This window comes from Haemaphysalis longicornis, unplaced genomic scaffold, assembly GCF_048455015.1.
Source record: "Haemaphysalis longicornis isolate Haplotype H1 unplaced genomic scaffold, Haemaphysalis longicornis Haplotype H1 scaffold_3, whole genome shotgun sequence".
In the NCBI taxonomy this organism is placed as follows: Eukaryota; Metazoa; Arthropoda; class Arachnida; order Ixodida; family Ixodidae; genus Haemaphysalis; species Haemaphysalis longicornis.
Window position 1 is genome coordinate 96,771,085 of NW_027526335.1, and position 14,110 is coordinate 96,785,194.

General features: G+C 47.0%; 1 protein-coding gene across 3 annotated transcripts in view; it reads right to left on the reverse strand.

Moving 5' to 3' along the window:
* Positions 1-14,110, reverse strand: part of LOC144174911 (uncharacterized) — a 288,622-nt gene that overhangs the window by 93,884 nt on the left and 180,628 nt on the right. For all 3 annotated transcript variants that reach the window (XM_077703896.1, XM_077703894.1, XM_077703895.1), the window contains one exon: positions 9,293-9,384. The gene's annotated coding sequence lies outside the window, so the exon portion shown is untranslated. The remainder of the gene's footprint in view (positions 1-9,292; positions 9,385-14,110) is intronic.

The window sequence follows — 14,110 nt, forward strand, 5'->3', positions numbered from 1 at the left end:
TCTCTGTACACACGGCGCGCATGCGTGTTAAAACGGTTATACTTCGAAATCGCGAAAGAGCAACGGTTCTAGAATCAGACAATACATGCATCCAACATGAAGAAAGAGTACAAAAGTATGCCTTTTTCTAACAAACCAAGTATGAAATGATTTAGATCATTTTATAGATGCGTTTACTATGTGCGCAAAAAATCGTTCATTCTTCATTTGCGAATTGGGTCTTTGGTGGTTTTACGGTCGACTGGACGCCCTTTCAGAAAAGGGTGGACACACTTCTATAGCTTTTCCGCTTCTCTCAACTTTCTTTAGGGATGGATGGTAAAATAACGGGAAGGGCAACCAGCGAAAAACAACAAAATGAAAAATGTCAACGAACGTCATGATGAAACTCCTGAGAGATTGCGCTGGTTACATCGAGAATGCACTACAACAATAACCACTAGAAGATTACCTACAAAAATGTTAAGCAGAAACAAATAAACAGCTAAATGTCGCGCCCGAGTTGACAATTACGCCGCTCCACGATTCCGTCCACGAGCTACTGCAACACTGCTCGCAGAGCAACGGGAGAACGACGACGTCAACGCTGACATCGATCCGAGGCCTACACTGGTGTAGTGCTCGCCGAAACAACGCGCACACAAACACGCGCAGACGCACAGATTCACAGAACAAGCCAAGAACAACAACAGCAACACCGATCTTTTTCGGGTAGGGGGAGGTTATGCTTTCTGCGCATGCGTGCGGCGGGTCCCGTATTAATGACGATCCTGTGATCTGGTGGCTGCTTCCGTTGTTGCTTGCTCGAGCGCATGGCCTCTCTGATTGCTATCTCTCGCGCACGCTGGCCTGACGATTGCGGACGGGGGACTGAAGGGGGGCGGGGGGGGGGGGGGGGGGTGCACGTTTCTGTTGTGTATGGCGCCCACGGCCAGTGGTGGTTGTTGCCGTTGTCGTGGAGATCGATTGTTGTCCTCTCGGCGTGTCGCTCCCTCTTGATGAGCTTCGGTTCGCGGCGGACGACGGCGCCGGGGTGTCGCCTCCGCTCAGCGCTCCATCGGGCATGCGGGAGACGAACGGAGACCATGCGCGCGGTCGCGGTATACACGAGCTCATGCGTGTCGTCTCCGTGTCGCTCCGCTCTGCCTCCTCTAGTTGCGTATAATTCTGGGCGCTAGACCTGGCGCTGCAGCTATAGCTACAAGGAGGCCGTTATTGCCAACAGTTTAAATTCGTAGCATTTAAATCTCGCACCGGTCCCCGAGGTGGTGATTGTAGTTGTAAGGGGGACTGGATGATGTTGGAAGCCCTGCTGTCATCCACAAAGCGGAAAACTTTAAGGCGATCCCCAGGTTGTTTTTACAGCAACAATAGCCCAGTTTAAGGCTGCTCCGTTCCCGCACCATCCACGTGGTTTTTGTTGTTATTCCGTGTGAAATCAGTCACGTCAGGCCTGTAGAGAGCACTTCGCTGCAGACGCGGGCGTAATGAGGGAAAGCCAGAATTATGAAGGAGAACATGATAGGAATAAATGGGATCCGAAAGCAAGTCTTGTCGGAACACTTCACCCCGACAACGCGACAGTTATTTGCCCGCTAACATAATCCTCTGATGACGCAGGTATTGATCGATAAAAGTGATAACTAAAACCAGCCTCATTCAGATCATTTCAATCCAAAAGCACGCTGCAGTGCAGAACATATTTCAGTGGCCGTGGCCGTTACAATGCGCTGAATCTCGAATTCTAATGACGGCAACACGTGGGGTTCAGGGGAAAGAGAGAAAATACCAGGGTCAGAACTGAGAGATAATAAGGAAACAGGGACTGTACTATTGAGTCTCTCATATACAGGGCCACGAAATGCTATTGGAGAAGGAGCAGTGACGGGAAAGCTTCAGTTCACGTCCAGTGTTCTGCAGCAACTCCCCTATCTCTTTCTTTATTTCCTTCTTCCTTTCTTGATTTTTATATTTCTTGTTTTCTTTTTAGTTTCTTTCTTTCCTTTTCTCTTTCATTCATTTATTCTTTCTGTGTTTTGTCTTTTTTGAGATAGTAGCAGCATTCTGTACAAAGACAACATGGTCACATTGTCGAAAACAACCTCCATAAGTAAACTAATTTACATTTTCAATCGTGGCCTAGAGGCACAGCCATGTCACGCAAAAGTTGCAGATGACTGTGAAATCAGCCCACGGAGCGAATAAAGTTCAGTACTGCCCATTTTTCGATATATTTGGAACAGCTGCTGGTTCGCTACGATGAAGTCTCGTTGTGTACTACCTAATCTGAGTTGCCACAGTGCTTCAAGATGGACGTATCACAGGAACAAAAGAGCAAAAAGCCAGTGACCTAAAGTACGCGTCTTCCGGCACACCACAGGGCACTATGCTATCACTTTGCTACTCCTTTCTTGTATCTGTGTCATGTTTATCATTATTCACGCTTGTAGTATATACAAATTTGGCATACAGCCGAACTCTGAGTTCGACTTAAACGGGTTGGGGAGGTGTGAATTCACGGCGAAAACGACGATTATGACTAATTGTGATTATGAAGAACATGGAACTTTCACCACCATTATCCGATGACGATTCATCGTGGCGTCAGGTCAGTACGTGCGTACATTCGTCCGAACATCATAATTCATTATCATGGTCAGCCTTAGTATGCGATGATGATCATGCACGACGGCACATTGCAACTTCCGCAAGTGCAGATATTTTTTGTTGTTTGCAACAGAGACGTGCTATTTTACGATAAAACAATTGCGCAGACATATAGGACGTACTTCAACTAGACGTACACCTTCCCATGCCGCTTCAGGCTTGAAAGCCCGCGGGTCAACGACACGGAAGGCGGCACGAAACGCCTGAGGCAACAAAACGCAGCGCGAGTAGCGTAGACTTATCGAGATCCGGAAAATGGCAATCACCGAAAAGACGCGGAAGCCGGCGGTCCGGGCACGGCAGCCGCTTCTCAGAAACGCGTCGCGTTCCCATGCTGCGCCGTGTGTACTTACAGAGGGAAGGCTGCGCGCACATGCGCTCGAGCTCGGTCGATTCATGGGAATGCCGGCGCAGGAAGTCTGTGCTGCCGAATGATTCGAGGCGCACGACAACAGGCGGTGCAGGCTATCGTTGCGAGTCAGGAAACAATCTTCCTCCGTGTGCACGGTGCCACAGTGTCCTTAATTAGTAGCGATATGTCGATTGTGGGAAATACGAGAATGTTCCAAACAGCGCGTCCGTACGGCCGCACTACCGCACTTTCGTTATGCGTCGTTCTCCCAAGGATTCATTGACCTATTTTAAAGAGTGGTATGCATATATATGCAACCAGCCACGTGATTACAAGATGTAACTGAGTGCACTGCTGTTCCCTGTGGCGCGACTTTCATGAATGCGGCCCATGGTATACGTAAAGGCGGAAAGACACGAGGTTCAAGTGAATAACCTAACCTTCTGAAAGATTGTGTTCTGCTGACTGAGAGACAGAATGGTCTGGAAAATCAAACAAAATCGAGAATCCCTGCGCAAAGCAAGTCAGGTAGCACGGCTAACATTTGAAATTCTCACGGATATAAGCATCCCCTGCAGGAAAGACGAGGGAAGTGTGAAAAAAGCTACTTTTAAGATTGCGTGATTAACTTCTTGAGTTGATTTTTTTTTCCTGCTACCCCATTGTATATCGATATGCAACGCTCTCACATGATTAAATCACCTCAACTTGAAAGCAGCTTTTTTTTTTACCCTTCCCTCGTCTTTCACGACTTTTCGCTGCCCTCCAATCATGATCCGATTGTATGAACACGCTCCCTTTCCTTGCCCTTCTCTTTGTCTTGTTGTATTGGGTATATATAACAAATATGTGTGAAGCCAGTCTGTACTCTACTCTGAAAAAAAGAACTCCTCTGCCTGAAACACTAGTTAACTGCATCTGTTAAATGCTTTTTATGATTTTGGAATCCATTTTATACGTTAAGGGGTAAGCAGCACGAATGCGAGAAGCGAAGCAAGCGCACCTACCGAGAGCAGCTCCCTTTTCATTATTCAACTCAAGCTACATGATACACAAAATCAATGGTATTTTCCTCCTCTTATCCCAATATTAGGCCCGCATTTATCATTTCCCCCTCTGTTCCAGGCTCCTCCACTTAACCTTTTTTTTTTAGTTTTTACGCGTCACGCGAACATTGGATACTACCCACCTACGAGCTCGTTGTTCCTTCGCAATGAGTAAACGCAAATACTGCGCAGGTGTTCGCGCATAGATTAAGTGCAGAGGCGCCGAGGCCAAATTAAAACGCGCTGGAGGCGCGGAAAGCACGTGAAACTACCATGCACAATGCCAGCGCGTGTAGCCAAGACGGATTGGTCCGCTTGGCGAGAGGTGCAGAAGCGCGCCGGTCGATGCTGCCCCTATTTCGGCTCGACAAGAGTTGTGTGCATCGGCCATCCGTCTTCGGGGGGCAGACTTTAGCTCCGAGGTTGCTACCGTATACGGCGAGGGGAACAATAAGATTGCGGACACGCCTGCTATTCTTTTGTCGCGTTTTTACTGCTCTCTCCGGGTTGTGCAGCATGTTGCCGTATTGATAATGCGCACTTTCGGATTAGCGCATAAAAGAGGGTACAAGCGGGACGGTGTATATATATTTTGATACATGTATCAGGTTAGAAGAATCAACAAATGTGAATTTATTCTACGAAATAGCGCTGTACATGATGAGTTGCGTTGTTACCGAATGCAAAATACAGCCGAAAGGTGGTACGGAAGTACAAAGCACTATCTAAAAGTTCCCCGAAGGAATGGAATAAGTTCCAAAGCAAGAATAGCCCGACCTTTGCGGATTCCTTGTCTAATGTTCATGCAATATTGTGTAAGGTTCTGGTTTATATGGCGGGAAACTTAGTAAGGTTGACGTCTGGGCTGAAGGGACAGCGCTGCATCGCATGTACCTTTCTTGTCTTTGTGTTTTTTTCTGCGCCGTAGCTTGAGTCATGGCGGACAACTTCACCAGGTGAGAGTACGTAGTTATTCCGTTTTGTAAGCCCCGACTCCTGTGTTCCTATACAGTCTTGAGCGTAAACTGGCAATGAAATAACCGCTAAATGCTATCAAAACGAACCTGTTTGAATGAAACTGAACTATAGCAAAATGGAGGCTCGCTCAGCAGATATATGCTATGGTAGAGTTTTAGGGAAAGATGTTTATAGCGGCGGCTGAGCAGACACCCTATGCGTTGGATACGAATGAACTGCCGTTCTTCCAGAGAAGTGGGGAACTGATGGTCAGCAAGAGATCAATCAATCAATCAATCAATCAATCAATCAATCAATCAATCAATCAATCAATCAATCAATCAATCAATCAATCAATCAATCAATCAATCAATAGCAAGAACCTCATGTCCGCGAGTTTACGATTCCCAAGGCGGTGCAATAATTGCAGGGTCTTTATCACGCCGCATAAGGTGAAGCGATATCAACCAGTTACCGGTATGCTGCAGCACTCGTATCCGGTCCTCTACGATACCGCCGGAGCCGCCGTGCGTTAGCTGATCACGCGATCACTTCCAGAGACGCAAAAGGCATTCGCCGTGACCGAGAAGACTGCATTTCGCGCTGCGCACAAATTTCAACGACCAACGACGCCGCGAACTTCGCCGAGAGCCCCACTGAGAAATATTAGGCCTGGACAGAGTACCTCAACACCGATTACCGTTCCGCGTAATGCGATCTTCCCGTACTAGCTGTGTTACATGGCACCCGTGTAATACAGCTAGTAATACAACTTCTAGCTGCAACCGCACTTCGCGGATAATGTGATGGTGTTTCGAATCGCAGTCATAACAGAGACTTTTAACTGTTAGCTTCCCTGCTTTAAATGCACGCGATCATCCGCCTCAAAGGCCTCCCCCGTTAACTTATGCCCCGCAAAGAAAGAAAAAACAAACTTGCACATCGGTGACTTCGAAAGTGTTTCATGCTGCAAGCCCGCAACCTCAGAAACCGACGCAAAAATTGGTATGCGCGCGAGGATGCACGTTACGGCTAACCGGTTCGCAGCGAGTAGCAGTCGTTTAGCCCGATAGTGATCGCCTTACGTAACCAACTACAGAGAGAGAGAGAGAGAGAGAGAGAGAGAGAGAGAGAGAGAGAGAGAGAGAGAGAGAGAGAGAGAGATATGGGAGAGTGGTGAGTGTTGAAGAAGGGCAGCCTGCTCCTCCTCTCTAGTCGGCATGGAAAGAAGAGACAAACGATAATGAAGGCCATGGAAACGCAGTTTCGCGAACAAAAACAGCGCGAGCTGCGAAGCGGCCTTCGAGGCGAGCACGCGGCCTAAAGAGGTCTTTGAACCGGCGAGATCAGAACCGCGATTGGCCCCGACCCGGCCTCGCGATGGCGTCGTTGCCCGCTCGGCGGTGCTTGTTTTGATGCCACCCCTTCCTGGAAAGGACGCCGCCCGGGGGGCAAGCTAGCGGAAATGACGTATACGCTCGCTGTCGCCTGATGATGCCCATTTCCGCGTCACATGTACACTGCAAGGGGGCCGCTCTGTCATACACCGAATTACTCCCCGACGTTGTATACTCTTTCCCCCACCACGCCGTGTTGCTCAGATTCCGAAGATACGCTTTGTTTCTTGTTCTTTTGCGGGGGTCACCTCTGTTACGTCTTCTCGATGCCGTGTTCACCCTCACCCCATCTCCGGTTTTACTCGTCGCAGCCTCCTACTTATTTAGGGATGCTGGAGTGCTCGCTGCACTGGTTCGAAACTTTCTCGGCCTTAGGGAACAAACGAAGCATGCCCCACTTTACAAACAGCGTGAGACGCCGACGGCCCTTTACGTACATGTACTGCTTCTCCAGTCATTTTCTTGTCTCTCGGCTCGGCCGCGACCATATTTCTTTCCGCTACCCCGGAAAACGTTGCGGCCTGCTGCCAGCCTCCTCCGGGGAAAAAAAAGAAAAAAGAAAATCGCTGAACGAATAGAGCGCGCGGAAAAAAGAGGACTGTGTTGTCCCCCCCCACTCCCGAGCGCGGCAGCGTTGTCGTCGGCTGTCGCAGCCAGAATAAGTTTCGGCGCGGGGGTTGGTGCTCTTGGAAAGAACGGAAAGAAGGATGCAATGCAGACGGAGGAAACGAAATCACGCACTCGTGTCGCGTCGGCTTTCAGCGGTCGTTGCAGTGCTCCGGAAACCGCCGCAGAGTGTACACGAGTCGAAAGAAAAGACTCGCGGCTACAAAGTAAAGTCATGAGAGGCGTTGGAAGAGAAGGCGGAGTAGCAGCGACGCACTGCAGTGAAAGGAAGATCATTTGAATGCGCGTTTTGATTTGTTCGCATTTCGTAGAAGCAACGAAAAATGTTTACGTCGTGCGCGAAGGAACATTTGTCTTACAGTGAAGATCCTCCCCTTTCTTTCCCCCTTTGTTTTTGTTTCTATATTAGCTGTCGTAGTTGCTAGCGGCAACGTCGCTTCAACATCATGAATCAGTAAGCTATTTGTTTGCCGAGCTCGCGTATCCATCCTTTCCGGCTTGACCTCTTCAAAGCTACACTGTAATGGAAGGTTTCTTGGATCTGTAGTATAAAACACAGACTGCTCGACAGTCGCATTACTTATGTATGTTGGGATGAATTCCGAATTATCCTGGCTCGTACGGTTTTTCTTCGAGGTTGTGCGCGTAAACATGCGATGTCCGTTAACAATCAGCCTATCCGTGTGCACTATAAACCAGAGCTCTTTGTTTGGTCACTGAAACATTCAGGTATCACGATGACCCATACAGTTACCCAAAGTTGGAGACGGCTACAGTTTTGCTCTTCAACTTTATTTGACAGCAGTGGCGCTGTGTGGGTCATGTCACTGCCCAATGAACAAGCGCACGCGTCTCGTAGACGGTGCTGCTGTAATAATTCGGTGTTTACGTTGTATAAACGACGGGACGGATTCACGAGACTGTTACATTTTCTTACAGTATGTGAATCATGCCTCCTATTTCTCACTGGCGCTGCCACGGCGGCGGTCTAGTATTCGTTGATGACAGGCATGTCTGGTAAACGTGTTTCATCATCATCATCATCACCAGCCAATCTACGCCCACTGGAGGGTAAAAGCCTCTCCCATAAATCTCCAATTATCCCGGTCCTGTGCAAGCTGCGACCAATTTATCCCCACCAACTTCTTGATCTCATCTACTCATCTAACTTTCTGACTGATGCCCCCTGCCACGCTTGCCTTCTTTAGAGATCCACTCTGTTACCCTTAATGACCAACGCTTATCTCGCCTTCGCATTACATGCCATGCCCACGTCCATTTCTTCTTCTTAATTTCTACTAATATGTCCTTAACACGCGTTTGTTCCCTAACCCACTCCACTCTCTTCTTGTCCCTTAATGTTACACCTATCATCTTCCGTTCCATTGCTCGCTGAGTCCTTCTCAATTTGAGTTGAACCCTCTTAGTGAGCCCCCAAGTTTCTGCCCCGTAAATGAGTAGCGGTAAGTGCAGCTGTCATACACTTTCTTCTTCAGGGACAATGGTAGGCTGCCATTTATTATCTGAGAATGCCTGCCGAATGCACTCCAGCCCATTCTTATCCTTCTAGTTATCTCTGCCTCATGGCTGGGATCCGGGGTCACAACTTGGCCTAAGTAGATTTACCACTTCCACTGCCTCGCCACCCTATCTCAAACCGCTGTGCTGTCCCGAGATTATTGATTTATTACTTTAGTTTTCTGCATATTAATTTTCAGGCCCACGGTTCTGCTCTCTTTGTACAGTGCGGTAAGCATGCTTTGGAATTCGTCCCCGGAGTTACTTAGCAAGGCAACGTCATCAGCAAGTCTGAGGTTCCTGAGGCATTCCCCATTATTCTTGCGTGTGTCCTAGCTTGCGCTAGCCCCACTATGTCCGAGAGGCGCTGCGTTCCAGTTGCTAGCGTGTTTCCGAAGATTGTGCTGCGCACAACTGAACTGTATTTCAGGTCCGCCCATTAAAGGACCATTTGAGACTTTATCATACAGCGAAATATTTGAGTTCACGTGACGAATAAATACCGGATCTATGGATTGCGGTAGGATTCCGGCCAGTAGTTTGTCAGCGTGCTCAGAAATCCGGGCTGAAGGGGTATTCCTACCACATTTCAGAATACAGACGTGGTAGTCATGAAGTCAAACAAGTGACCCCGTTACCGTGGCAACCGAGCGCACTAGCCACAAATAAAGAAAATAGCGGCAATGACGGAACAATAGCGTTAGCGCGCGTACCAGGGAGGAACGCACCTTTTATGCGGACGTTGTTACTGAAATAAAGATGCTCCTTTTTCTTCCAAGGCATCGGTTCGCTGCACGTCGAAGCCCCAGTGCATCAGCGCCTGTAACACAACAAAAGAAAAGTACAAGTTTGAGGTCATCTCCTTCGAAACAGTTTTTGTATGCTTTTTCAGTCGCGTCAAAACCGGATAAGGGCGCTGAAAATATCCCGGGCGTAAAAATAGGCTGGTGAGCTTATTCTTTTGGTTGTCATTTAATTGTGCATTCCACCACATTAAAAAAAAACTAGAAACTGCTACGCTTGATTGCGTCATTGCTGTACGTGCTGGTCCAGCGGAATTGATATTCATCGTGAAACGCAGAAAATCAAGAACAAAAAAAGGCCAGCCGTTCAGTTTTTCAATACTAACGCCGCTGTTTTTTTTTTTTTCTCGTTGGAAGAGGGTAAAAAACAAGCGGTGGAAAAAAATTTACCTCGAAACCTTAATAAGAAGAAAGGTGGTAGACCGCTCGGAGTCGGTGTGTACGCCACAAAGAATTAAACTTGGCATTTAGAAAGCGAAAGAAAAAAGTGGGCAACCTACTCTATCCACCCTATTTCTCTTTTCTTACGAGCAGGAAAAAAAAATCTTCAAAAGGGGGTGTCTGTATTCCGCAGCTAAGAATGCCGCGTAATATATAACAACAAAAAAACTTGCGAGGTTCAGGCATGTGAATTGAAAAAAAAAGTGTAGAAAATAAGGAGAGTACGGACGAGACAAGTGTATAGACCTTTGTATACATAGGTTGTCGACTCTCAAGAAACGTGCAATGCAAACGCACGCAGAAATTGTGGCAGAATATAAAGAGAGGTAACGGCGGGGCTTTGTAGTTGGTCTTTCCCTTGCTTGGCTGCTCGCTCGTTTGGTTTTCCAGTGGTTCTCCCGTTTTAGCGCTGAACGTGGCAGACTGCATAGACGATGGAGGAGGCTCCGAGACGGCGGAGGAAATGCGGTGGGCATCTGGGTGTGCGTCTCAGATCGGTCCATTTCGGCCCGTTTGTCGGGATTCCAGGCCTTGTTGGGAGGTTCTTGCCCTCGATACGAGGCGATCCGGCGGTGTTCAGCTCGCGTTTTATTTGTTCATTTCGCTCGAAAAGGCTTTGAGATGCAAAACGAAGGAATGTGGCTTCGTAAGAAAGTGGCTGTCGCGCGAAATACGGCGGAGGGCAAAGCAACACGAGAAATAACACGGTCATGATACACCGAAAGATACGAGTCTGTAAGCCTGTCTGTGAGGAGAAAGGCTCCGTTTCTGTCCACCGGTTGTGAAGAAATGGGGTCTTCGAAATGTCGTGGTAATCCGACGGGTAAGCTGTTTTTTCAGTGGTGTGTTATTTCAGAGCGCTCTAATTAAGTGTATTCACAATTTAACGGGTTAATAATAGTGACGAAATAGTGATAAAACACGCCCGACATTCTCAATGGTAGCTGTTTCGCGAATGGTAGTGCGGAGTGGCGTAGTATAGGTTACGTTCTCACAAATAAACCGTGAAGGCTTTTCATTCGGTACACGCAATTTTCTGGGTATCTGAGGGTTGGGAGTGCAGATGCTTTAACGGAAGGATAGTGATGATTCTTTCAAGGTTCAATTCTAACACAACGAAGCGTGTTCTTGTTTCCTATTTTCCTCTTTCAGTTGCCACAAAGCCTACTTCAATTTAGTATCCCAGGCGCTTACCAAGATCTCTACCAGGAGGGGTCGAGTATCAGCTTGGGTTGTTCGCTTTCGGGTAGTCATATTTTACCCCGACTTTTACCCCGACTCTTACACCCCGAACATCATGTTTCAGGAGATTCGGGTTAAACCCCATTTCTTCCCGAATGGACTTTTAGAAAGTGCGCAATTGTCAACCAATACCCGCTGGAAGCAAGCCCCACAAACACAGTTTTCGAACTCTTTGATTATTGGCACTATGCTAACGCTTGATTCCCCATGCTGGCGCAAATTCTGCACTCAGAGTGTTGTGCCGCGCTAATAAAAGCTGTGAAGTCCAGAAAACTTTCTTCCAGCTGAGACACGTTCAACGATCGGACACTTCTCGAATGGAGACCGACATGTTACGCATGTATATGATAATGCGCGTAAACGATAATGTGTAAAAAAATCGATTATCAGCTTTTTGTCAATAAAATGTTTCACTTCTTCGCAGTTATGAATGCTCTTTGTTGTCATCATTACTGATTCGTAGTAAATATCGGAGAGTAGTCACTAGAACTAAATGTCTTATGTCCCACAGATTACCAGCTTCTAAAAAACCCGAATTTTAGCGCGTTAGGGTTAAAAAGCTCGTTATACTTTCGAAAATAAATTGATTATATCACTTAGTGCCCCTCAATACTTAACCAAAAAAAAAACCCGAATGAAGGAATGGTTTTAAAAAAATCCGATTTCACCGCGATTATCACTTTGAAAAATAGGGAAACCGATTTTTACCCCCCGATTTTTATAAAATATAAAACCCAACAACGAACAACCCTAAATATAAGCCTGTCAGTTGCTTTCATAAATGTTTTCGATAAACTCTCACACAGTGACACCTTTTTTTCGCAACGAATTGCCACGGCCTTCAAGTAACACACGATGTTAATGTAATATTACTCATGTGATGTAGATATAAACGGAAGATTTTAATGACACTAAGCGGGAAACTCCTCCTAGTCGGGTTTGCCGTCATGTCCTAATGACACTCTGGGGCTCATCTGCCGTGCATGTCGGCAGTTAGACTTCACGACAACATGGTCATCACCAGCTCCCTCGAAGAGCCAGAGAATCAATAAGTGCTCACGAAAGATGCACCGACGCTAAGCAGCAGAAAAACAATTAATGATCGGCAGCTGACGCGGAAATTCGTATCACATTACGTAAACAGCCCTTCATGTTTTACCACTGCATGCTGTTGTGACCATTCTGACAGAGGAGAGAGCTACGCGAAAGCATTGGCTTGTCATTGCGCGATGATTGAGAATAGTTACAAAAAGGAAAACCAAGCTGCGACGTATACCGACGCGCGTGGATCCCATTCAGCATAATGTTTAATGTTTTCGCCCTTCACTTTACCGGACATGATATCAATAAGCACCGTGGTAATAGCTTTTGTGCCTTTGTCTGCGTACAGCGCTCTAACCGAAACATTTTGTTCCCAGCATTGCCCTTGGCGTAGGGTGAAGGTTGTTTCAGTCCTTCATTATTTTCTGAGGTCATGCTTGCAATCGATAACGACCGGGTAATAGCGAAAACGGGAGTTTTCCAACACCAACGATACAAGCGCTACTTCCGATACGGCATTCCCAGAAAAGAACAAAAGGGTTTGTCACCAGCCCATATACACGTTTTACTCGATCACTAACTCTCTCACATGTTCCATTGCGTGGTTCTCGCATACTCCAACTTTTACATCTTGATAAGTATGTGCGTGATGCTGACTCGGCTCAATTGCGTAGCTATGGAAACACGTGCGTAGTAGCAACCGCTCACCGCCAACTGGCATTTATGTGTTATATTCCCTATTAAGAGCCTAATTTGAAACTTCAGTGGACCGAATTGGGCTATTGATGATGATGATGATGATGATGAGGATGAAACGATAACACATCAGAACGGATATGCATATAGCCAATACACCTGCCACTGTATGTAAGAAAGCACAACATTTTTCTTTTCTTTTTTTTTCTTTTTTCAAAAGCCCGACGCGATACACAAAGTGAGGCAGATTATGGAGCACGCAGAACACAGAATACTTTGTTTTTATTTTTGGAAATAGCGCGGCAAACGAAATCAATCAGGCGCCTCACGAGCCCGCGCACGCCTTCAATGAAGTTTTCCCGTTTGTTGCAGCAACTGAAGCACATCGAAAAGGTGGGGTTGTCTACGCTTCAACAGCTCCCCGCGTCACGCTCGCCAAATTCGGAAGCGTGAAAAGTCGACCTTATGATATTCGACAACAAACAACAACCTTCCCTTTCTTGCATTTGTCTATTTCTTTCTCTCTATAGATAGGTCTGTTTGTTGCTCCGTACGTTTCCACCGGTAATCGTTATGTACGTTTCGTTTATTTTCTTGCTTTCAAAAACGAGAGAGAGAGAGAGAGAGAGAGAGAGAGAGAGAGAGAGAGAGAGAGAGAGAGAGAGAGAGAGAGCTCCTCATCAGACGTTTTCGCGGGAAGTGCAGCACCCGTTTTGCCCAGGTCGATCAAGGGAATATTTGAAAGCAGCGCGTCCGTGCGTTCCCACGCATTGCAGCAAAATGCGAACTAAACTTGCCGCTGCTTCAGAGGGGAACTACATTTGTGCTGTATTGGTGAGCGGTTTTTTAACACGAAAGTGTTTTATTCCGGGGTACTCGAACATTTGAGTGACGTCATATCCGTCACGGAAGTGACGCCAGTACAACGAAGCAAGCGGCCTGTAAAGGGTGCATTCCTGCACATAGGGTCTTCTTGCGGGGAAGCAACCTTTAGAACAAAAGAGTACGATATAGCTAGGGTTGTTCGTCTTCAGGTTTTATATTTTAACACGAAAGGGTTTTATGGCCGGATACACCAAGATGTATCCGGCGGAAACGATGTCAGTACAAATGATCTCAGTACAAATGACACGGAAATTATGTCATTACACCCTTGCCGAAGTGACCCGCGAGCACGACCTCGCCATCCAAGCACACCCAGAAGACAGCCGCCGACCCGCAAATCATGCTCAGCTGCATAATTCGATGCACATTTCACTTTCGTGTTTTACCGACTCCTATGACGGAGGAATCAACCACAATTTCTTTTGTAGACGTGCGGGC